Here is a 24,343-nt window from a genome sequence, read left to right on the forward strand (position 1 = left end):
AACTGATTTGGGGGGAAATGAATGGCAGGAACTGGCAATGAGAATTAGGATCTCAGCCTATTTGGCAAAGTTTAGAGCAAGAATATATAGAACCATGGTAGAGCTGGAATGAGATGCAGAAGCAAAGAACCTGGGGAGAAAATAAAATTGAAAAGCACAAAATGGTAGGTAGCAATTCATGTACACTGCAGAACTTGTTTTTTGCTCCAAAGATGCCAGGCCCTTCTAAATCCCAACTCTATTACCATTTAAAATATCATGGTTTATACTTAATTTAGGCAATATGGTAGATCTGAGTCTGCAGGTAAATTATTATCTTTGTTAAAATATGTAGAACATACTAGAAACAAATACTTCCCTTATCATAAAAGGCAAGTAAGTTTAATAATCAAAGCATATCACTGCATGAATAACTTTTTGTTTATAACATATAGAACTTGATTTTGTATATATGAATGTACACACATGAACAAAGGTACTGCATCTACCTATTAGCATTTTAGATTATCATGATGCATAAAAACTTGAGCAGGATTTCATAATATAGTCATATATGAATTAAGTAGTTTAAAGGTATTTTAAAATATATTAACTGACTATGAGAGCCAGAGGTCATCAAACTCCAAAAAAAAAAAATAGTTTTTATTAGCCCTTAAACTGGAAAAATATAACATGTTGAAAGGTTTAGCCTTTGCATACCTAAAATTATTACCAGATTACTCATATAATGAATAGAATGATGCATGTGTGTGATAAGTCACTTAAGTCATGTCTGACTCTTTGCTACCCTATGCACTGTAGCCAGCCAGGCTCCACAGTCTATGGGATTCTCCAGGCAAGAATCCTGGAGTGGGTTGCCATGCTCTCCTCCAGGGAATCTTCCTGACCCAGGGATCAAACCCATGACTTTTATATCTCCTGCATTGGCAAGCAGGTTCTTTACTACTAGCAACACCTGGGAAGCCTCATAATGATGTACAGATGATACATATAGGTAAATATTTTTGTTTAAGAAAAGCTTTAGGATATGTATTTACTTATCAGAGTAATTCTTTTGAATAAATTCAGAAAATTCAGAAACAAGATATTGAAATCCTAAGTTTACTTAAATTCCTTTATGTTAACATCATTTTATATTAATAAAAAACAGAACAGGTATCTTGAGTTTGGCATAAAATGACCAAAGATTAAACTGTGATTTAAAGATTATTATAGGAAAGGACATTATCATATTGGTAATGTATGATTTTTCAGAGAAGGAAATGGCAACCCACTCCAGTATTCTTGCCTAGGCAATCCTGTGGACAGAGGAGCCTGGTGGGCTGCTATCTATGGGGTCGCACAGAGTCGGACACGACTGAAACAAATTAGCAGCAACAGCAGCAACGCATGATTTAGGATTATGGTGTAATGTTGCTTTATTTACATGCATTAGATGTTTAAGCAGTAACATTAGTGCTTATATTTTTAAGCTCTATTCCTTAAAATATTACAATTATTTAGTTACTCAAAGCTTCATAAAATTGAGAAAATATATTTTTAAAACCTATATTTCTTTATAGTTAATTTCCCCAACTAATAATAAATTATAGTTACCTTGTTCTTATACCTGTAAACAGACAGATGTTTTCCCAAGTCATTTATGTTTATCCTAAGATGGTTTTATGTTTGTTCTATTTTTATATTAGATTGACTTGCATTTGTTTTTACATAGTCATTTTAGGTCATGTTAATTGGGTTATAAATATCAAAGTCCATGGTGAATCATTTACTGAACTTGGTTAATACACATCATCTGAGTTAGACTGAATAATTTTTTTTTACATCAAGGGCAAATTATTGGCAAGTATGTTGAAGATAGGCTTTTTAGAAAAGAAATAAAGAAATATTTTTTAAATGAAGGATTTGGTGGAATTTCAAAACAAAAGCATGGCCAGATTCCCCCAAATTCACCTGTAGGGTTAGAGAAGAAGGAAAGAAAAGGAATATTCTGTTTTTAGAGACATCTTTATTTTTATTAAAATTCAACTTATGTCTTCATATTTGCTGCAGGTTTCAGGCTGATGCTAGTTAATAAGAAACCAGTACTTGAGCTTAGTATAGTGGTCACAGTACAGTTCATGAAAGGATCAGGAGGAATATTGAGACAAAGGAAAAGAACAAAGTAAACAAACTTCTTGAGTTTCTGATGGAGAAATCATCCCCATAGAAAATAGCTTTTATGGGAAGTGCATTTTCCATCCAAAGTATCTGCAGTGCAACTCTAAACAGTTTGCTTCTTCTTTGTAAATATTTCTATTGTAAGTAAAATTAAAGTAGGATAAAATTAAGTAAATGTTTTTGCTATTGTCCATGTCTGACTCTGTGACCCCATGGATTGCAGCATGTCAGGCTCCTCTATTCTTCACTATTTCTCAGAGTTAGCTCAAATTTATGTCCATTGAGTCAATGATGCTCTCTAACCATATCATTCTCTGCCGCCCCCTTCTCCTTTTGTCCTCATTCTTTCCCAGCATCATGGTCTTTTCCAATGAATTGGCTCTTCTCATCAGGTGGCCAAAATATTGGAGATTCAACTGCAACATCAGTTGTTCCAGTGGTTATTCAGGTTTGATTTCCTTTAGGATTGACTGGTTGATCTTCAGTAGCACGATTAGAAAGCATCAGTTCTTCAGTGCTGGACCTTCTTTACAATCCAACTTTCACATCCATACAAGACTACTGGAAAAACCATAACTTTGACTATATAGACCTTTGTCAGTAAAGTGATATCTCTACTTTATAATACATTGTCTAGGTTTGCTTCTTTTCTTCCAAGGAGTAAGCATCTTCTAATTTCATAGCTACAATCACCATTTGCAATGATGTTGGAGGACAAGAAGATAAATCTGCCACTGTTTCCACTTTTTCCCCTTCTATTTGCCATGAAGTGATGCCACTGAATGCCATGATCTTAGTTTTTTGAATGCTGAGTTTCAAGCGAGTATTTTTCCTCTCTTCTTCCACCTTCATCAAGAGGCTCTGTAGTTCCTCTTTACCTTCTGCCATTAAAGGGGTATCACTGACCCAGGGCAGAGTCAATGGCTTTTCTTTCTGTTCTCACATAGTAAAAATTGTTATATAAATTTCCAATAATAAGAAGAGATTTAGTTCAGTAACATATCGTCTCATTTATAATCAAACTACATCTAAAATTAAAACATGCCTTCTCTCTGAACTTAAGCTTATTACCACATGCAGTATAAAAAGAGCGGGGATTCAGCTCCCCTCTTTGCTCATGTAGCAACAGTGCTCCTCTGCCTCCAGACATATAATTTCTTGGTTGTTATGGTGAGGGTTTAGCATTGGTGCTTTCTGGACCTGAGAAGTGTTTCAAGCTGGCAGATTTTCTTCATGAGATTCCTTGAGGTGCAACTCCAAGTTACTGGGTATTACTGTTCAGTCATTCAGTTGTGTCCAACTCTTTGCAACTCCATGGACGGAAGCATGCCAGGCTTCCCTGTCCTTCACCATCTCCCAGAGTTCTCAAACTCATGTCCATTGAGTCGAAGATGTCATCCAACCATCTCACCCTCTGTCTTCCCCTTCTTCTGCCTTCAATTTTTCCCAGTGTCAGGATTTTTTCCAATGAGTCAGCTCTATGCATCAGGTGGCCAAAGATTTGGAGCTTCGGCCAAAGATTTGGATTCAATCAGCTCCAATGAATATTCAGGATTGGATTTCCTTCAGGATTGACTGGTTTGATATCCTTGTAGTCCAAGGGAGTCTCAAGGGTCTTCTTCAACACCACAGTTCAAAAGAATCAATTCTTCTATGCTCAGCCTTCTTTATGGTCCAACTCTTGCACCCATACATAACTACTGGAAAAAAAATAGCTTTGACTATATGGACCTTAGTTGCTAAAGTAATGTCTCTGCTTTTTAATATGCTGTCTAGATTGGTCATAGCTTTACTTCCAAGGAGTAAGGGTCTTTCAATTTCATGGCTGCTGTCCCCGCCTGCACTGGTTTTGGAGCCCAAGAAAATAAAGTCTCTCACTGTTTCCATTGTTTTCCCATCTATTTCCATGATGTGACGGGACCCAATGCCATGATCTTCATTTTTTAAATGTCGAATTTTAAGCCAGCTTTTTTACTCTCTTCTTTCACTTTCATCAAGAGGCTCTTCAGTTCCTCTTCACTTTCTGCCATAAGGGTGGTGTCATCTGCATATCTGAGGTTATTGATATTTCTGCCAACAATCTTGATTCCTACTTGTGCTTTATCCATCCTGGCATTTTGCATGATGTACTCTACATATAAGTTAAATAAGCAGGATAACAACATACAGCCTTGACCTATTCCATTCCCAATTTGGAACCAGCCATTGTTCCATGTCTGGTCCTAACTGTTGCTTCTTGACCAGCATAAAGGTTTCTCAGGAGGTAAGTAACATGTTCTAGTGTTCCCATCTCTCGAATTGTTTTCCACAGCTTGTTGTGATCCACACTGTCAAAGACTTTATCATAGTCAATGAAGCAGAAGTAGATGTTTTTCTGGAATTCTCTCCCTTTTCCTAGGATCCAACTGATGTTGACAATTTGATCTCTCATTGGTTCCTCTGCCTTTTCTAAATCCAGTTTGAACATCTTCAAGATGGGTGATCCAGCCTCAGCCTCAGCCTCAGTCCCTCCAATGAATATTTAGGATTGATTTCCTTTAGGATTGACTGGTTTGATCTCCTTGCAGTCCAAGGGACTCTCGAGAGTCTTCTTTCATCACTAATATTCAAATGGAGGATAATCTTCAAATGAAAGACAAAAAAATAGTGTTTTGTATCCCAAGGGGGACAAAGTCTAATGTGTGATGTGAAAGGAAATTGATGGTTTAAAATGTGCTTTACAACAGAATAGAAACCCTAATAGAATTCTGATATTCTTGACTGGCAAAGAAGCTCTGGCTAGAGTGTGTTCTGCATTACTTCTTGTCTAGTTTCTTTAAAAAATATGAAATAGCTATTACATATTGAATGCAAAATTTTGTTAGATATTTATGAAATATTCAACCTCATCACTATGGAAATAGAATTAGTCATTATATTCCTAAGGCCTCAAGCAGCATCTCAACTGGTTGAACTTAAAGCAATGAAAAAAGTAAAGCATTATGTCTTTAATGGTAACAATTTCCATGTGCATATATATCTTCTCTTTTTAAAGAATAGATTACTTTAAACTTTAATTCTGAATCATGTGGCACATTTTTGGAGTGAGTCTTTGATCTTTGACTTGATTTATTGAGGAATGGACAAGAACCAGGAGAGAAAGAACAGAACAGGAGAGAAATTTTTTCAAATCGGCAGCTGGATTTATTCAGATGGACCCTATCGAGAGTTCTAGCCCAGCCTTCAAAAAAAAAGAAGAAGACTACTCTCTTTTTCTTTGCAGTTTTACCAAACTTCTGCAACAAAACAGTAAACATTTAGTGATCATGACCATGAATATAATAGTTGCCACACATGATAGCAGAAAGACAGTCACATCCAGAGAGTGGTACTGGTACCAGGTGAGGTCATGGATGACTGTTCAAACATGTTTGGCTCCTTTGTGGTACATGACAAACTCAATCCAGAAAACTGTTCAGTCCAGGGGCTTCAAAGGCTGATCATGGTAAATTCTTGATAATTTCATAGCATTTTCTTTATAACTAAAATTGAATATATAAATACCAACTTGAACAATTTGTTAAGGATGCAATATGCCTAGTACTATTATATATTATAAAATTATATTGCATAATGATCAATATCTTATGTCACAAATATATCACCAAGAGCAGAATGCATTTGAAAGCTTGTTTCCTCTTGAGATATTTTAGATATGATAGTCTATCAGCTAGAATCCATTGGATGTTTCATAATCTCAGTAATGATTGGAGGCCTGGGAGAAAGCAACTTATACTTGGAAATAGTATTTTTATAGTTTAGAAATAGAAATGCAGAATATGTAGATTGAGTATACTGAATTTATCTTTTGTTGAGTGTTGTATTGGGAACATGATAGTGACAGGAAGCAGCATTGACGGGCAGGTCTATGAGAAAGAAACCCTTTTTTCTAGTTGACTTATTTCATTTAGCACAATTCCATGTTGATGCAAATGGCAAAATTTCATTCTTTCTCTTTGCTGAATTCCTTTACATACACATACCATATCCTCTTTTTCTTTTCATTCATTGATAGACACGTAGGATGTTTTCATATATTTGCTGTTGTGAATAATGCTATAGTGAACATGGGCGTGCAAGATGTATCTTCCATATTCTTTTTTCATTTCCTTCAGATGTGTACCCCAATGTGGGATTGATGGATATATAGTTGTTCTATTTTAAATTTTTGAAGTAACCTCCCTACTGTTTTCTACATTGGTGATAGAAATGTACATTCCCACCAACTCCCTTTCTTCACATGCTCACCAACTCTGTTATACCTTTTGTTTTGAAGATGGCCATTCTAACAGGTGTGAGGTGATATCTCATCTGCATTTCCTGATCCTTAATGTTGTCAAGCCCCCTTTCATATATCTGTTGGCTATTTGTAAGTCTTCTTTGGAAAAAATCTTTTTGGTAACTCCGCTCATTTAACTTTATTTTACACGAGTTATATGAGTTATTTAAAAACATATTTTGTGTATTAACTTTATCAGGTATTTAAATTGCAAATATTTTCTCCAGTTTTGTAGGTTGTCTTTCATTTTGTAGACCATTTATTTTACTGTTCAGAAGCTTCTGAGTTTGAGGTAGCCCACTTATTGATTTTTGCATTTATTCCTTGTATTGTTGGTGTCACATCCAAGAAGTTGTTAGCAAGACCCTTCTGAAGGAGGTTTTCCTCCTATGCTTTCTTCTAGAAGTTGTATGGTTTCAGGTCTTATGTTTATGTTTTAGATACATTTCTAGTTAATTTTAATAAATGATGTAAAATAGGGGTCATTCTCATCTGTATAAACTTGTTTAGGTTTCTCAGCACCGTTTATTGAAGGGACTACCATTTTCTTATCAAGTGTTCTTGGCTCTTTTGTCAAATATTATTTAACCTTATATAAGAGAGTTTATTTTGTAAGTAAGAGTTAGTTTCAGTAGATTTCAAACCTATCCATTGGTCTATGTGTCTATTTTTGGCCAGTACCATACTTTTTGCCTTTTCATACTGCTCTTGGAGTTCTCAAGGCAAGAGTATTGAAGTGGTTTGCCATTGCCTTCTCCAGTGGACCATGTTTTGTCCTGAAGCACAGGTTGGAATCAAGATTGCCAGGAAAAATATCAATAGCCTCAGATATGCAGATATCATGAAGCACAAGTTTCAATCAAGATTGCCAGGAGAAATATCAATAGCCTCAGATGTGCAGATGACACCACGCTTATGGCAGAAAGCAAAGAAGAACTAAAGAACGTCTTGATGAAAGTGAAAGAAAAAGAGCTTAAAACAACATTCAGAAAACTAAGATCATGGCATCTGGTCCCATTACTTCATGGCAAATAGATGGGAAAAAAGTGTCTGACTTTATCTTTCTGCGCTCCAAAATCACTACAGATGGTGATTGCAGCCATGAAATTAAAAGACACTTACTCCTTGGAAGGAAAGTTATTACCTACCTAGACAGCATATTAAAAAGCAGAGACATTACTTTGCCAACAAAGGTCCATCTAGTCAAGGCTATGGTTTTTCCAGTAGTCAGGTAGCATCATCCAAATCCACTAATTATAAGGAAATAGAATACCAAAGGATTCTGAGAATCAAAGTTATATTTTTGAATATCTAGTCTCTTATTCTCCATCATGAAGCACAGGCATAGCTTGTACATATGCCTCATATTTAAAAAAGAAACGAACAAACTTTAAGCACAACAAAATAAGGTTAGATTACATGGAAGCATGTAGTCTAGTCAAGGCTGTGGTTTTTCCAGTGGTCATGTATGGATGTGAGAGTTGGACTATAAAGAAAACTGAGCACTGAAGAATTGATGCTTTTGAACTGTGGTGTTGGAGAAGACTCTTGAGAGTCCCTTGGACTGCAAGGAGATCCAACCAGTCCATCCTAAAGGAGATCAGTCCTGGGTGTTCATTGGAAGGACTGATGTTGAAGCTGAAACTGCAATACTTTGGCCACCTCATGCGAAGAGCTGACTCATTTGAAAAGACCCTGATGGTGGGAAAGATTGAAGGCAGAAGGAGAAAAGGACAACAGAGGATGAGATGGTTGCATGGCATCACTGACTCAATGGACATGGGTTTGGGTGGACTCTGGGAGTTGGTGATGGACAGGAAGGCCTGGCATGCTGTGGATCATGGGGTCGCAAAGAATCGGACATGACTGAGAGACTGAACTGAACTGGGAATCACTGCAGATGGTGACTGCAGCCTTGAAATCAAAAGACACTTGCTCCTTGCAAGAAAAGTCATGACCAACCTAGACAGCATATTAAAAAGCAGAGATATTACTTTGCTGACAAAGGTCCATTTAGTCAAAGCTATGGTTTTTCCAGTAGTCATGTATGGATGTGAGAGTTGGACTATAAAGAAAGCTGTGCACTGAAGAATTGATGCTTTTGAACTGTGGTGTTGGAGAAGACTCTTGAGAGTCCCTTGGTCTACAAGGAGATTAAACCAGTCCATCCTCAAGGAAATCAGTCCTGAATATTCATTGGAAGGATTGATGCTGAAGCTGAAACTCCAATACTCTGGCCACCTGTTGCGAAGAATTGACTTATTCAAAAAGACCCTGATGTTGGGCGAGATTGAAGGCAGGAAGAGAAGAGGATGAAGAGGATAAGATGGTTGTATGGCATCACCAACTCGATGGACATGAGTTTGAGCAAGCTCCAGAAGTTGGTGATGGACAGAGAGGCCTGTGGTGCTATAGTCCATGGAGTCACAAATTCGGATATGACTGAGTGACTGAACTGAACTGACCATACTTTTAAAAGAACTCTTGTTTTATAGTTGTGATTGATGAAAGCTTATGGAGTTCTGCTGGGTTCATGGTCTACGAAGGAGAAGATTTAAGTCTGGGACCAAAGGCAGTCTCAGACACTTAGAGTTTTGTGTTATTAAAGTGATAGTGACCAAAAAAAGCTCTGACATAGACATCAGAAGGTGGTAGGAAGTTTACCTGCCTTCCTAGTTTAAGCAAGGCATTATATACTTTTCTGCTAGCTACTGAGAATAGTATAAAATACCTCAAAGCTGTGAAAATTTTGCCCAGACCCTTTCCCATAACTTACATTCTAGGTTGGTATCAGCACAAGATTAGCCAGAAGGAACGTGTTAACCCAGAACTCAAGGCTGTGGAAATTTTACCTATACCTTCTCCCATAATGTACATTCTGAGCTCAAAGAAAGCATGTCCTTGAAGAAGACATACTGTTGTCTATGAGGTCTACATGTCTAAAGCAAAGAAAAGTGAAAGTGAAGTTGCTCAATCGTGTCCGAGTCTTTGCAACCCCATGGCCTGTAGCCTACCAGGCTTCTCCATCTATGGGATTTTCCAGGCAAGAATAATGGAGTAGGTTACCATTTCCTTCTCTAGATCTTCCCTACCCAGGGATTGAACCTGGGTCTCCCGCATTATAGGCAGACGCTTTACTGTCTGAGCCACCAGGGAAGTCTTGTATAAAGCAAAAGAATGTGAAAAAGAAAGAATATTCACGTCCTCCTTAAAGGGGTCTTAGGCTTGGACTCCTTATCAACCTGCCTTAGTTAACTCTCCTAGTAGCTACAATTTGAAATTGGTTCTTCTATCTCTGTGCCTCCAAAGATTTTAGAAGCTGGTCACTCAACTCACTTTTCCTTTCTTAATGAGAAACTCTTTATAGCTGTGAAGCTCTCTCTTGGTGCTGAGTAATGCTGACTTGGAAAGGCAATCATGTGAGTAAAATGAAACTGTCTTCATTCTATTCCTAAGTGGTTATTCTCAAGCTCTTTTGTTGTTGTTCTTGTCCACAGTGTTGCTAAAATTCCTTAAGTGGACTTCAGAGCTCTCCTGGAGATTTTTTTTTATTTATGAATAGTGATTAATCATTGATCTTTGTCAGGTGACAGGAGGCTGTGTCTGGCTGTGTCTTCTATGTCTCCATTTGGATCTCACTGTTTCACTCTCCTTACTTCACCCGTTTTTTTTCAAATTTTTCAATTAAAATATACCATAATAGGATGTTTTTAATTAACAAGTAAAATGATTCCATTTTTATTTTTTTATTTTTTTAAATTAGTGCAAATAAATATCTGAAATAATGCTTCTTTACTGAGAGTTGGTCATAGCTACCTGTAGAGAATGAAGTGATTTTTTTTTTTTTTTTTTTTTTTTTACTATTTCTCTATGCTTTTGCTTTATTGTCTAAAGCAGAGGCCACAGAACTGGAAAAGGTCAATTTTCATTCCAATCCCAAAGAAAGGCAATGTCAAAGAATGTTTAAACTAGAGCACAACTGCACTCATCTCACATGCTAGCAAAGTAATGCTCAAAATTCTCCAAGCCAGGCTTCAACAGCGTGTGAACCGTGAACTTCCAGATGTTCAAGCTGGATTTAGAAAAGGCAGAGGAACCAGAGATCAAATCGCTCACATCTATTAGATCATCAAAAAAGCAAGAGAGTTGCAGAAAAACAAATATTTCTCTTTATTGACTACACCAAAGCCTTTGACTATGTGTATCACCACAAACTGTAGAAAATTCTTCAAGAGATGGGAAGACCAAACTACCTGACCTGCCTACTGAGAACTCTGTATGTAGTTCAAGAAACAACAGTTAGAACTGGACATGGAACAACAGACTGGTTCCAAATCGGGAAAGGAGTACATCAAGGCTGTATATTGTCACCCTGTTTATTTAACTTATATGCAGAGTACATCATGCAAAATGCTGGGCTGGATGAAGCACAAGCTGGAATCAAGACTGCTGGGAGAAATAACAACAACCTCATATATGCAGATGACACCACCCTTAAGGCAGAAAGTGAAGAACTAAAGAGCTTCTTGATGAAAGTGAAAGAGGGGAGAGAAAAGTTGACTTAAAACTTAACATTCAGAAAACTAATATCTTGGCATCCAGTCCCATCACTTCATGGCAAATAGATGGGGAAACAATGGAAACAGTGACAGATTTGTTTTATTCGACTGAAGAATCACTGCAGATGGTGATTGCAGCCATGAAATTAACAGACACTTACTCCTAGGAAGAAAAGTTATGACCAACCTAGACAGCATATTAAAAAGCAGAGATATTACTTTTCTGACAAAGTCGTGTCTAGTCAAAGCTATGGTTTTTCCATTAGTCATGTATGGATGTGAGAGTTGGACCATCAAGAAAGCTGAGTGTCAAAGAACTGATGCTTTTGAAATGTGGTGTTGAAGAAGACTCTTGAGAGTCGCTTGGACTGAATGAAGATCAAACTAATCAATCCTATAGGAAATTAGTCCTGACTAATTGGAAGGACTGATACTGAAGCTGAAACTCCAATACTTTGGCCACTTGATGCAAAGAACTGACTTGTTGGAAAAGACCCTGATGGTGGGAAAGATTGAAGGCAGGAAGAGAAGGGGACAGTAGAGGATGAGATGGTTGGATGGCATCACCTACTTGATGGACATGAGCTTTTGTAAGCTCCAGGAGTTGGTGATGAACAGGGAAGCCTGGCTTGCTGCAGTCCATGGGGTTGCAAAGAGTCAGACACGACTGACTGACTGAACCGAACTGAACTGAACTAAATTCATTATGGTGTTTATGGTGTTAATATCACATTTTAAGAAAATAAGGTGTTATTAATAAAAATGTTTGTGTCTCTTTAATAACAGCTTAGCTTCTTTAAATAAATTTAATATTTCTTTGAAGTTGAAATATATTTACCAGTAACAGTAAGTGAATCTAAATGGTTTCACAGAGTTTCAGATGTATAAGATAATTGTATTTGATGTTAGCTGTGTCCAGGTGATTAAGTAAAAGTTACCAATTTCATTAAATGAAACAATTAACTCCCTTTAAAATACTGATGCTAATTTAAAAAGAACATATTCTATACTCAAGAAGGGTCTGTAATAACTGCCTTCAAAGCATTAAAGAGATCAGAACTTGGCATTTTGTGCAGGTCTAAATTGACAGCTGCCCCTTTGGCTTTTACACGAACAGTATTATTATACTGACATACTGACCACCAAACAGGGGAATTCCCACCATAGCGATCCCATGATAAATACCTTCATAGAGCCCATTGGTTCCACAGTGAGTGACAAAAGCTCTGGTTTGGAGATGACCTAAAATTATGTGTGTGTGTGTGTGTGTGTGTGTGTGTATACATATAAATATTCTAAGTTGTAATTAGATATAGATAATCATGACATGCTTATAAATCATTAATTTGATTAGATATCACATTCTACATAGTTCTAGGCTATGAGGCCATCCATAAATTCTTATTGACTCTAAGGCAAACATCAATTGATTATTCCAGGGTAAGCAGCATTGGATTCCCAGGTGGATCAATGGTAAACAATATGTCTGCCAATGCACCAGACATGGATTTGACCTCTGGGTCAGGAAGATCCCCTGGAGAAGGAAATAGAAACCCACTCCAGTATTCTTGCCTGGGAAATGCTATGGAGAGAGGAGTCTGGAAGGCTACAGACCATGGGATCACAAAAGTGTCAGACACAACTTAGTGACTAAACAACAGCAAGCATCAATTAGTAATTCTAACAATTAAGTCTTTCCACAAACCTCTAAAAAGTTTGTGCAGTTAAGTAATGGAGAGTACTTGTCATTGGACTAGTTGTTGCAATGAGAATACTTGAATAAAAGGAATGGAAGGATTTAAGACAAACATTTAAACAAATGCTTCTTGGGATGGGCAAAAAGGGGTGGTGATATGTGCAGGGTTTCAGTGTGAGAAGGCTGGCATAACAGGCTAGAAAGATCAACTAGGACAAACTTATGAAATACTCTGTTTAAAAAACAGAGGTTCTGAATTGATTATAAGTAATTTGGAACATTTATAAAAGTATATAAAGTGAAATGGCTTATCAGATATTTTTTTTTTCCAACGAGTTACTGCAGGAAAAGTGAAGAGAGGTGGGAGAAAATGGATACAGAAAGCTAGGAGGGTGCTCAATATTCTATAAAAATGTTAATGGGTGGCTGATGTGAATGTACTTTCCCTGACTCTGATTCTGAAGGTGCTCAGCCTTCTTTATGGTCCAACTCTCATATCCATACATGACTACTGGAAAAGCCATAGCTTTGACTCTATGGACTCCCATGCATTTAAGTATTTTTTAATTTCTTGAAGCAATAATGCTTTGTGATTTTCAGCAGGCAAGTATTTTACTTCTTAATTTAGATTTATTCTTCAGTGTTTAATTTGCTTTATTGTTCTCATAAACCGAGTTTTTTTTTTTTTTTTTTTAATTTTGCATTCAGAGTGTTCCATAAGCAAAGCTGGTTTTTGTATGTTAATCTTGTATTCTGCACTGTTATTAAGCTTGGTTATTAGCCCTAGTAGAGGAAATGGATTAGCCATCATAGTCAACAAAAGAGTCTGAAATGCAGTACTTGAATGCTATCTGAAAAATGACAGAATGATCCCTGTTTGTTTCCAAGGCAAACGATTCACTACAATGGTAATACAAGTCTATGCCCTGATCAGTAATGCTGAAGAAGCTGAAGTTGAACGGTTCTGTGAAGCCCTACAAGAACTTTTAGAACTAACACCCAAAAAAAAGATGTCCTTTTCAGTATAGGGGACTGGAATGCAAAAGTAGAAAGTCAAGAAACACCTGGAGTAACAGGCAAATTTGGCCTTGGAGTATGGAATGGAGCAGAGCGAAGGCTAATAGAGCATTGTGAAGAGAGCACACTGGTCATAGCAAACACCCTCTTCCAACAACACAAGAGAAGACTCTACACATTAACATCACCAGATCGCCAACACTGAAATCAGATTGATTATATCCTTTGCAGCCAAAGATGGAGAAGCTCTATACAGTCAGCAAAAACAAGACCAGGAGCTGACTGTGGCTCAGATCATGAACTACTTATTGCCAAATTCAGACTGAAATTGAAGAAAGAAGGAAAAACCACTAGACCATTCAGGTATGACCTAAATAAAATCCCTTATGATTATACAGTGGAAGTGAGAAATAGATTTAAGGGACTAGATCTGATAGACAGAGTGCCTGATGAACTATGGACAGAGGTACATGACATTGTACAGGAGACAGGGATCAAGACCATCCCCAAGAAAAGGAAATGCAAAAAGGCAAAATGGCTGTCTGAGGAGGCCTTACAAATAGCTGTGAAAAGAAGAGACACAAAAAGCAGAGGAGAAAAGGAAAGATATAACCATTTGAATTCAGAGTTCCAAAGAATAGCAAGGAGAGATAAGAAAGCTTTCCTCAGCAATCAGTGAAAATAAACTGAGGAAAATAATAGAGTGGGAAAGACTAGAGATCTCTTCAAGAAAATTAGAGATGCCAAGGGAACATTTCATGAAAAGATGGGCTCATTGAAGGGCAGAAATGGTACGGACCTAACATAAGCAGAAGATATTAAGAAGAGGTGGCAAGTATACACAGAAGAATTGTACAGAAAAGATGTTCATGACCCAGAATCATGACGGTGTGATCACTCACCTAGAGCCAGACATCCTGGAATGTGAAGTCACATGGGCCTTAGGAAGCATGACTACAAACAAAGCTAGTGGAGGTGATGGAATTCCAGTAGAGCTATTTCAAATCCTAAAAGATGATGCTGTGAAAGTGCTGCACTCAATACACCAGCAAATTTGGAAAACTCAGCAGTGACCACAAGACTGGAAAAGGCCAGTTTTCATTCCAATCCCAAAGAAAGGCAATGCCAAAGAATGCTCAAACTACCACACAATTGCACTCCTCTCACACTCTAGTAAAGTAATGCTCAAAATTCTCCAAATCAGACTTCAGCAATACATGAACCATGAACTTCCAGATATTCAAGCTGGTTTTAGAAAAGGCAGAGGAACCAGAGATCAGATTGTCAACATCTGCTGGATCATTTAAATGACCACTGCTTATATAAAACATTTTTAAAGTAACTTTGTTAGAAATTCAAGAATTATTATGAAGATTTGCTTAAAACTCAACATTCAGAAAACTAAGATCATGGCATCTGGTCCCATCACTTCATGGCAAATAGATGGGGAAACAATGGAAACAGTGAGAGACTTTTTAGTGAGGCTCCAAAATCAGTGCAGATGGTGACTGCAGCCATGAAATAAAGAGACTCTTGCTCCTTGGAAGAAAAGTTATGACCAACTTAGACAGCATATTAAAAAGCAGAGACATTACTTCGCCAACTTTGTCCATCTAGTCGAAGCTATGGTTGTTCCAGTAGTCACACATGGATGTGAGATTCGAACTATAAAGAAAGCTGAGCACCAAAGAATTGATGCTTTTGAACTATGGTGTTGGAGAAGACTCTTAGGAGTTCCTTGGACTTCAAGGAGATCAAACCAGTCCATTCTAAAGGAAATCAGTCCTTAATATATATTGGAAAGACTGATGCTGAAGCTGAAACTCCAATACTTTGAAACTCCAATACAAAGAACTGACTCATTAGAAAAGACCCTGATGCTGGGCAAGATTGAAGGCAGGAGGAGAAGGGGTCAAGAGAGGATGAAATGGTTTGATGGTATCACCAACTCTATGAACATGAGTTTGAGCAAACTCCAGGAGTCAGTGATGGGCCAGGAGGCCTGGCTTGCTGCAGTCCATGGGGTCGCAAAGAGTCAGACACGACTGAGAGACTGAACTGAACTGACTGAATTGAAAATCATATGTAACTAAAGGTAAAGAAAAAATGGTGTCCCTGACAATTTAAAAAACAACACTCAGTTACAACCTAGAATATTATCAATAAAAATGATAATTTATGGGAATAGTATAGAGTGAAATACATAAATCTTATACTGCATTATTATGATTTTTAACTGTTTATATATTAAATAGAAGAATCACTATTTAAAAGTATTCCAAGAATCTGAGCTTTCAGTTTCAGGCTTAGACAAGGCATCTTCCAAATCCATTAATTATAAGGAAATAGAATGCCAAAGCATCCTGTGAATCAAAGTTATATTTTTGAATATCTAGTCCCTTATTCTCCATCATGATAGCTGTAATTTGTGTATATGCCTCAGATTTAAAAACAAACAAACAAACTTTAAGCACAACAAAATAAGGTTAGATTACATGGAAGCATGTAGTCTGGTCAAGGCTATGGTTTTTCCACTAGTCATGTATGGATGTGAGAGTTGGACTATAAAGAAAACTGAGCGCCGAAGAATTGATGCTTTTGAACTGTGGTGTTGGAGAAGACTCTTGAGAGTCCCTTGGACTGCAAGGAGATCCAACCAGTCCATCCTGAGGGAGATCAGTTCTGGGTATTCACTGGAAGGACTGATGTTGAAGCTGAAACTGCAATACTTTGGCCACCTCATGCGAAGAGCTGACTCATTTGAAAAGACCCTGATGGTGGGAAAGATTGAGGGCAGGAGGAGAAGGGGACAACAGAGGATGAGATGGTTGCATGGCATCACCGACTCAATGGACATGGGTTTGGTTAAACTCCGGGAACTGGTGATGGACAGGGAGGCCTGGCATGCTGTGGTTCATGGGGTCGCAAAGAGTCGGACACAACGAGTGACTGAATTGAACTGAATTAAATTATTATCTTAATTTGAAACCAGAGATTCATTTCTGAAATTCTGTTCAATTACTGTGTAATAGGGAACCTTAGCCAGAGTTTTGGTGTCCTTTTGAAATATGTAGGTAATATCACTGATATTAGAAAACCATAGTGATCTGGTTTCTCACCACATGGCTTTTTAAAAATATTTTCCTTGATGTTCTATGGGTGCCAAAGTTTGATTAGAAAATATAAGGGATTTTTGAACTGCCTGGAATATCTATCTGCATAAGAGATCATCAGCAAATCTCAGTAATTTAGGTGTTTGATTCTGGTAATGCCAAAGGTAGTGAAAATCCAGTGTCTTGCTTCATGTGCATCTCATTTCACTACCTTATTGGTGTCAGCCATGAGTATAATCTTGTTATTTTTGTGACAGTTGCTCTAACACCATTTTGTGACAGTTTTATTAAGATACATTTTAAATACCATCAATTCCTTTTAAATAAATGACAGTGTGGTGTTTGGTATATTTATAAAGTTGTAAAATTATTACCACTATTAGATTTAGAAAATCATTAATTCCCCCCAAATTCTGCATTTATTTAAAATAGATACTTAAAAAAATAACAAAGGAAAAGGGGAGAAGCTATAAAACAAGAGATCATAACCGTGATGGAAAATTAATTTTTTAGGAATAAACTAAATTTGTAGTAATGATATGGTATTAGAGATGTTTCTATCAAAAATACTAATAAAGAAAAAAAATTTTAAATTCATTCATGTCAATGTATGATAAAAACCACTACAATATTGTAAAGCAATTAGCCTCCAACTAATAAAAATAAATGTAAAGAAAAAAAGAAGCCATATTTGAATTAGCAATATAAAAAAAAAAATAAAATAAATAAGATAAAATAAAATTCATGTGAAACTGAAAAAAACCCCAAATAGCCACAGAAAAGAGACCACCCCACAGGCACAACACTTTCTCATTTCAAACAATATTATAAAGATATTGTAATCAAAACAAAAGGTATAGCTCTGAAAACAGACACATGGACCAATAGAGCAGATTCAAGAGCCCAGAAATAAACCCATACACATGTGATCAACTAATATTTCACAACGGAGTCAAAAATACTCAGTGGAAAAAGGCAGTTTTAAATAATTTTTGCTTAAAAAAAATGGATATTCACATACAAAAGAATGAAACTAGACTCCAGTCTTACTCCAAAAAATTAACTGGAAATGGATTAGAGACATGAATATAAGACCTGAAACCATAAAGTTTCTAGAATCTGGGATTTTTAAAATATCACACTAAAAGCATAAACAATAAAATTAACAATAAGCAAATGAGACTACTTCAAACTAAAAAGACTAACACAGCAACAGAAATGAGCAACAAAATGAGAAAGCAGCCTATGAAACAAGGGACAATATTTGCAAACCACATATTGCATGCAGGATTGTCATCCAAAATCTCTAAGGAACTTAATACAATTTAGTACAAAAAATGACAATTCAATTAGGCATTGAGCAAAAGCATAGATATTCTATAGACCTGAACAGACATTTTTCCAAAGAAGATATTCAAATGGGTAAGTACATAACAAGTGCTCACCATTCATATTCATCAGGAAATGCAAATTAAAAATACAGTGAGCTATCACCTCACAGCTGTTAGTTCGACTATGATAAAAAGGCAAGAGATAACAAACGCTGGAGAGGATATGGAGAAAGGGGAGCCCTTGTGCACTGTTGGTGGGAATGTAAATCGGTGCAAAACTGTAGAAAACAGTATGGGGATTCCTCAAAACCTTAAAAATAAAAGCACTACAGTACTCCCATGTTCATTTCAGCTTTGTAGCATTATTTACAGTAGCCAAAATATGGAAACAATCTAAACTTTATTCAGTGGGTGAGTGGATAAGAAAATTATGAATACATATACCATGGAATATTATTATTTTACAAGGAAAAAGGACGACCTGTGATTTGCCTCAACATAAGTAGAACTTGAGGAAATCATGATAAGTGAAGTCAGACAGAGAAAAATGATCACTATTTGATATCACTTGTAAATCCATGGCTGATTCATGTCAATGTATGACAAAAACCACTACAATATTGTAAACTAATTAGCCTCCAACTAATAAAAATAAATGGAAAAAAGAAAAAAAAAGTGAAATCTAATAAATAAATAAAATGAACTCATAGAAACAGAGAACAGGTTGGTGGTTGCCAGATGCCAGGTTTGGAAAGTGGGCACAATGGGTAGGTCAAAGTGGTGAAAAGATACAACTTATAGTTCTAAAATAAGTCCTGGGGATGTGATATACATTGTGGTGACTATAGCTAACAAGACTGTATTATGTATACCAAATGTGATAAAAGAGTAGATTGTAAAAGTTCTCACTTCAAAATAAGAAAATTTGTAACTATGCATGGTGATGAGTGTTAACTAGAGTTCTTGTGATATTCATTTACAGTATGTACAAATTTAAAATCATTATGCTATGGATTTACATGTGTTCCCCATCCGGATCCCCGCTCCCGCCTCCCTCCCCATCCTATCCCTGGCTGATTCATGTCAATGTATGGCAAAAACCACTACAACATTGTAAAGTAATTAGCCTCCAACTAATAAAAATAAATGAAAAAAATTAAAATAAAATAAAATAAAATAATTGTGCTATACACCTGAAACAAAAGTAAATTATTTTGAAGCAGGACAAGAAAAATTTAGCATAAAATTTTCTCTGCCATTTGGGTCACATCCCACCCACCCTTTAGTGTGCATTGCGTGTCTGCACTGCAGATTAAATAGACACAGTAGAAGACATAGGTGTGCCTACTCAGTCACCAACACAACAAAAACAATTTCCTCCTGGTGCCCACCAGTTAACTCTCAGGAGATAAAATTCCTTCCTTAATTCCTTAGGGGCACACAATGACCCACTACTTGCTTTCTTGGCCTATGTAAACTGTCAGTATCTTACTTTGATATATAACCCTTTGATGTATTAATATAACCCCTTGTCTCAAAACTTACACAACTGTATTTTGACTTCTAATGTAGAGAAAATTTATCAGAGAAGATAATGGAAGATTGCCTTTATGGAAGATAGTCTCCCGGATTATAATCCTCACTTTGGCTCAAATAAAATTTTCCTTTTTTTTTTTTTTGTAGTTTGATTACTGATTAATTTTTCTAGATCCATGAAATTAATACAATGTTACATGTTAATTATATCTAAAAAATCTAACTAAATAAAGTAAGTAGGGTACAGCTTCCTCAAAGATAGATAATATGAAGTCATCCATTTCACAATTAAGTAGGTCCTTTTTAAATAGAAAAAAATCAATCATGGAAAAAAAAAACAAACCAAGAAAGTAAATAGACTTGTTACGAAGAAAAAACTGTCAGGGTCAAAACTCACTAGCTGACCTCTAATGCAATTATGAATAGAACAACAAGACAATAACAAGTTTAAAAGTCCTTTAGAGAAAAATCTCCCTTTTTTCCTCTTTGGAAGACAAGATCAGGTGAAATAAAGTTACATTTATTGTATAGTTTCTTGCTCACCACACACCAAACCCTGCAACCAAGTCAACCAACCGAACCTTGATATTATGCAGACAGGAAGCCTGAGAAACAGCAGGTTAATCAAAAAAACAAACAAACAAGCAACAACTGACTGCATACAAGAAGTAAACAAGAGAGAAGTCTGAGGTTATAGAAATTAAGAACACTGTCAGATTTGGGTTTTCCAATTCTTAAAAAAAAAAAAAAACTTACTGGCATCAGGCAAAATTTATGTATAAATATACAGAATATTCCTTTTTTGATACGTTGTCAGGACTCAATCATAAAAAAAAAACAAATAAAAGAGAGAAGAAATAAAATTATTTTTTCATTCAGTACATTTAAGCAACAGGAGCTTGTGTTCTCTCTTAAAAGTACTTTTTTATAAGTTTTCATAGTCAGATATTTACACTTTACATATGAAATGAGTATTTTTATTGCATGCACATTTCTCTTACCTAAAACCTTGCTGTAATACTCATCCCATTCCAGAAATAAATAATATGAATACATCGTTTCACTCATTGCATATAAAAACCGATTCTCCAGCTTCTGCATAAAAGTCATGCTGTCTGTCAGTCCTGATGTGGTGCCAGGAACTTATGAAGAAGAAGTAGGAAGGCCAGCACACAATCTTTCAATAACATTCCTATAGGAGAACCAGTGTGAGTATATACATGGGATATTGAGTTCAGCCACAATTTCTCCTCAGAAGCTTAAAGGGTAAGCAATACAGATACCAAACTTGGTTGTCCGCAGCCTGCTGAGTAACTCCTTATTTGTGACAGCATTGGCACATGCTCTTTTGTCTGATATTAATAAACTGCTGATCACTTTTGTTAGTTTTTCTTGGAAGTCCCACCATGGAAGTTTTGGCACTTCAAAAGCAAATGTATAGAGACCATATTCAAGCTCTTCTGTGAAAGCTTCTTAGTTACTGAAAGTTGGAGGATCTCCACATTAAAGGGAATCTTTATATGATCCAGCAGAAAGCTTGGTGTGGGTACCAGGATGGTTATCTCATGCCCACGAAGATGGAGTTCTTCCAGAATAACTTCTAAATTAATCCAGTGACTAAAATCCACAGGCCATACAAGTACCTTCCCAGTCCTTCCAGAGTCAAAGAACCACAGATGCAGCATGAAAAGAACACAGAAGCCATTTGCAACCTTCATGATTAACTCTCTTGCTCAAAGAAAATCTGGGCCTAAGCCAAGTGCATTACATTCACAATCCAATGATCTGTCCTTGACCTTCCCAATCAATTTTTAGTAGGTTGGGCTGAACTTTGACAAATCAACCACAGGGCAATAAAAAAATTTAAAAAAAAATTTAAAAGGGAAAAAGATTAAAATGCAATGTAACTTTTGAAGAGAAGAAAGAGTTAAGTCAATAAAATAAGTTAGAAAAAGAATGAGAGTTTTCAAATTTATTTTAGAGGATATCAAAAGAAAGAAGTTTAAAGACAAATCCATAATAATCTCTAGGTAATATTTTAAAAATTCCATTATCATGTGATGAATATTCACTTCAGACTAATTTTTTTAGGGGAGTCAGATCTTCTTCTCTGGTTTTCTTGAATGCCCATTTGAACAAATAATTTGAACCACTTGAATCTGAAAACCACTCATAGCTTAAAATTATAAAGAATCCTCTTCAGTTTACAGGGTATTATTCCTTATGAGTGAAAGCAAGAATATAATCTGTTTTAAATTGTTATGATCTGCTTTTAATTCAGGTAAGACATAAATAGGAAGCAAACAATCTTTAACAAAGTATTTTGTGATCTCTAGAAGATAATTTTATCTCCTCCTTATTTGTGGAAAAATGAAGCTGACATCTTTTTCAAGAGTAAAATTAAATATCTCATTGGATTGCAAATTGTTTGGGTTATCTCTGGTAATTTTCACACTGTCCAAAGGCTGAAATAAGATTAGCAAAAATTCTGTGCTAATTCTATATTTTGAAAAATTTCACCATTCTCATTTCAGGAAAGTAATGGTATTAGTAGAAGGAGAGGTTTGGAGGAAAGAGAGAATGACAAGGAAAAATGAATAATAGCATAATCATAATAATTTGTAACTATAATAGTAGTAGCTATTGTTATTACATTGCAAAACAAGATTTGAATCCAAGTCAATGACTGTGAAGATTTCACTGTTTCAAACCATTAACTTTTCTATTAATTAGTAGGCTCTCAGAAAATTTCAGTACTTTTTAAAGAATTAAGACATTTGACAAAATATGTCAGTATTTTGTATATCGACTTCCCATTCAATATGTGACTTGCAAACATGTCTCCCATTCTGTTGGTTGTGTTTTCATCTTGTTGAAGGCTTCTTTTGCTGTGCAGAAGCTCTAAAGTTTGATGTAATCCTACTGTTGATGTTTCCCTTGTTATGATTTTGGTGTTATATCCAAGAAAATTGTTTTCAAGACAAATGTCAAATAGCTTTTTCCCTACTTTTTTTTTTTAAAAAGAGTGTTAAGTTATCTATCTTATGTTTAAGTCTTTGATACATTTTGAATTAATTTTTGTGAAAGGTGTAAAATATGGGTCTCTACTATTTTTGCTTGTGTTTATCTAGTTTTCTCCGAAGAGAAAAAACAGATGAATATTTCCCCATTGATTGTTCTTGTCTTCATTGTCAGTTATTATTTGACTATAAATGCAAAGTTTTAATTCTGGACCCTGCGTAGTCTTCTGCTATTCTATGTTTCCATATTTAGGCCAATGCCATATTGTTTTAAATACCACAACTTTGAAGTATAATTTGAAATTGGGAGGTGTGATGCTTTGCTTTTATTAGTGTGGATATTTTAGCAACATTAATTCTTGTGATCCATGAAAACAGGATATTTTCTCATTTGTGATTTCCTCTATTTCCTTCAACAAAGTCTTGCAGTTATAACATGCCAATTTTTCACTTCATTGGTTAAATTTACTTTTATTATATTCTTACTTTTGATGCAATCATAAATGAGATTTTTCAGATGTTTTATTAGTAGTATAGAGAAATTCAATTCATTTCTGTATGTTGATTTTTGTATGGCATATATATATATATATGCTTGGTGCTCAGTCACTCAGTTATGTCCAACTGTTTGCAATCCCACAGATTGTGTACCGTGAAGCTCCTCTGTCCATAGGATTTTCCAGGCAAGAATACTGGAGTGGGTTGCCATTTGCTACTCCAGGGGATCTTCCTGACCCAAGATGCCTTTTCTTTTTCTTGCCTAGTTGGTCTAGCTAGGAAATCTAGTACAGTGTTGAAATGAATGTGAGAGTGAGCATCCTTGTCTTTTTCCTGTTCTTAGAGAAAAAATCTTCAAATTTTTACTGTTGAGCATGTTAACTTTGGATTTGTCATATACAATCTTTATTATGTTGAAGTATGCTCCTTCTGTATGCAATATGTACAGGACTTTTATCAGGAAAGAATGTAACATCTTGTCAAATGTTATTCTACAACTATTGATTTGATCATGTTATTTTGTCTTTCATTCTATCAAAAGTCTAACTACCTAAATGGAGAAGTGATATTTTCTCAGTCATGTCTGACTCTTTGTTACTACATGGATAGCAGTCCACCAGGCTCCTCTGACTATGGAGTTCTCCAGGCAAGAACACTGGTGTGGGTAGCCATTTCTTTCTCCAGAGGATCTTCCCATCCCAGTGACTGAATCTGGGTCTCCTACATTGCTGGTGGATTCTTTACTGTCTTAGCCACCAGGGAAACCAATGCACAGCATTTATTGATTTGGATATGTTGCATCTCAAGGATAAATTCCACTTGGTCGTTGTATATAATTCTTTTAGCACGTTCTTGAATTTGGCTTCTTGATATTTGGATGAGAATTTTTGCATCTATATTCATTCTGAATATTGGCTTATAGCTTTCTTTACTTAGAGTATCATTTATTTTGTGTCAAAGTAATATTGGTCTTGTAAATTGAGTTTGAAAGTGTTCCCTCTCTTCTCTTTAACTTTTTTGGAATTATGAAGGACTTGCATTAATTATTTCTAAATATTTCATAGAATTCATTAGTGAAGGCATCTGATCCTAGGG

The 24,343-nt window shown here is 35.9% G+C and overlaps 1 non-coding gene and 2 pseudogenes across 1 annotated transcript; all 3 read right to left on the reverse strand.

Annotated features, from left to right (window-relative positions):
* The window catches only part of LOC122428262, a 33,050-nt pseudogene extending 11,602 nt beyond the window's left edge, over positions 1-21,448 (reverse strand).
* Positions 5,402-12,283, reverse strand: LOC122427980 (annotated as a pseudogene).
* Positions 9,563-9,634, reverse strand: TRNAY-AUA. The gene has a single exon. It is a non-coding gene; the product is annotated as a tRNA-Tyr (tRNA).
* Positions 21,449-24,343: the final 2,895 nt, after the last annotated feature.

This window comes from Cervus canadensis, chromosome 26, assembly GCF_019320065.1.
Source record: "Cervus canadensis isolate Bull #8, Minnesota chromosome 26, ASM1932006v1, whole genome shotgun sequence".
NCBI classification, from domain to species: Eukaryota; Metazoa; Chordata; class Mammalia; order Artiodactyla; family Cervidae; genus Cervus; species Cervus canadensis.